This window comes from Cibotium barometz, chromosome 34 (assembly GCF_041138505.1).
Source record: "Cibotium barometz isolate CiBa-2024 chromosome 34, ASM4113850v1, whole genome shotgun sequence".
NCBI lineage: Eukaryota > Viridiplantae > Streptophyta > Polypodiopsida > Cyatheales > Cibotiaceae > Cibotium > Cibotium barometz.
This window is the reverse complement of record NC_141079.1, coordinates 29,199,880-29,201,527: the sequence shown is the minus strand read 5'-3', so window position 1 is coordinate 29,201,527 and position 1,648 is coordinate 29,199,880. Positions and strand designations below refer to the sequence as shown.

Genomic DNA, 1,648 nt, shown 5'->3' with positions numbered 1-1,648 from the left:
CATTCATTTCCTCATCCTTATCTCCACAATGGAGTGTGTGGAAGGAGGCGGCCAAGAAGAATGGAAGGGAAGAATTCTCTCTCTCTCTCTCTCTCTCTCTCCCCGTCACACACAGTAAGCAGCATCGCAGGTAAGCAAAGCATCTCGTTTTGTTTGTTTTTCTTTGCGTTGAAATTGTCTGCCAAAGATGCATTGAAGCTGTGTGGAAGGGGGGGGCGTAGACCCGAAAGCTTTATAAACACACTGACCTTTGCGAAGACCACAGCGAAGAGCTGCTATGTGTGAGGCGTAAACACACTGACCCAGGCGAAGAGCCATTATGTGCGACCTGTGAAGCCTGCTGTGTGTGAAGCGAAAACACCCAGGCAAAGAGCCATTATGTGCGACCTGTGAGGGGGGGCGATTTGCTGGATCAAGGCGGCCAGGCCTTACCCGGCCAGCCAGGCTAGCCCAGGCGTTGATTTTTGCTACGCTTGAGGAGCTGAACCACGTGCCTTCTGAAACGCATGCTGTTTACGTTTAGAGATGAATCATGTACAAGGCGCCGGCCATGGGGCTCGTACCCATGACCACAAGGTTGAAAGCCTTCCGCTCTACCAACTGAGCTAGACCGGCTGCCGAAAATGACGTTTGTGTGGGCGAAGAGCTACAAAAAGAAGGGCTGGCGAAGACCAGCGCCTTTGCCTGTGAGATGGGACGTAGCATTTGCGACCTTAAAGAGAGAGGGGGGGCGCCTTTGCCTGTGAGACCTGGCCTGCGTGGCCAGCCAGGCCAGCCAGGCCAGCTAGCGGTGGCGGCGGCGGCGGCCAGCTAGGGGCGGCGGCGGCCAAAGTAGCCACAACGCCAGCCAAGCCAGGGGGCCGGCCAGCCATCAGCAGCCAACCAGCGCTGCAGGCGGCTAGAAAAAAAAAGGGGGGTTTAAAAAAACCATTTATTTTTCTAAATTTATTTTCACTATTCATTTTTATGAAATTAAAAATGAAAAAAAAAATTCAAACGAATCCTCTCTCGGAAGGGGAGGAAAGATAATCCCCGCCGCAAGGGATAATCCCAGCAAGCCACAGCCTCTCGATCATTTTTATTTTTGTTATGAAGACTCTGGGAGCGTAGCCTCGCCAGATTTCAATTTACACTTTTGCGAACGTCGTCTTGCTAGAGTTAAAGTTTTTGTTCGGACAAATTTGTGTTTGTTTTGTAGTGACAAACAAATGTGTTCTTCTGTAGACACACCTTCTCTGCAGTGTCACCACTCAGGTCTAGTCCGGAGTGACTTGGTCCTAGTTCGAAGTGAATTGAACTAAGCACATGTGGTGATCACACATTTAATTCAGAGAAACTAAATTTAAGCTTAGCATAGACTTAGTATTGACCATCAAAGTCACGTAGTTTGGCTATAGTGTAAATCTAAAACTGCGGTGTGTTTTACTTGGGCTAAGAGGACCGGCAATGGTGTCAGTTGTGCCCAAATTAGACGAAGTGCTTATCACAAGAAATCAAGGTAAGCCTAATTGAGCCGTAGTGCTCATAACCCTTCACAATCTTTTAACAGTTGCTAGAAGATTGTGATAAACTTTGGCAAATGAGAACCATGTACAAGCGTAGTCTTGATGTGGTTATGCCTTGTGTCCAAACAAGTTGCTTACTGTTT

The 1,648-nt window shown here is 48.4% G+C and overlaps 1 non-coding gene across 1 annotated transcript; it reads right to left on the bottom strand.

Annotated features, from left to right (window-relative positions):
• Positions 1-542: 542 nt before the first annotated feature.
• On the bottom strand, positions 543-615 carry TRNAE-UUC (transfer RNA glutamic acid (anticodon UUC)). The gene has a single exon. It is a non-coding gene; the product is annotated as a tRNA-Glu (tRNA).
• Positions 616-1,648: the final 1,033 nt, after the last annotated feature.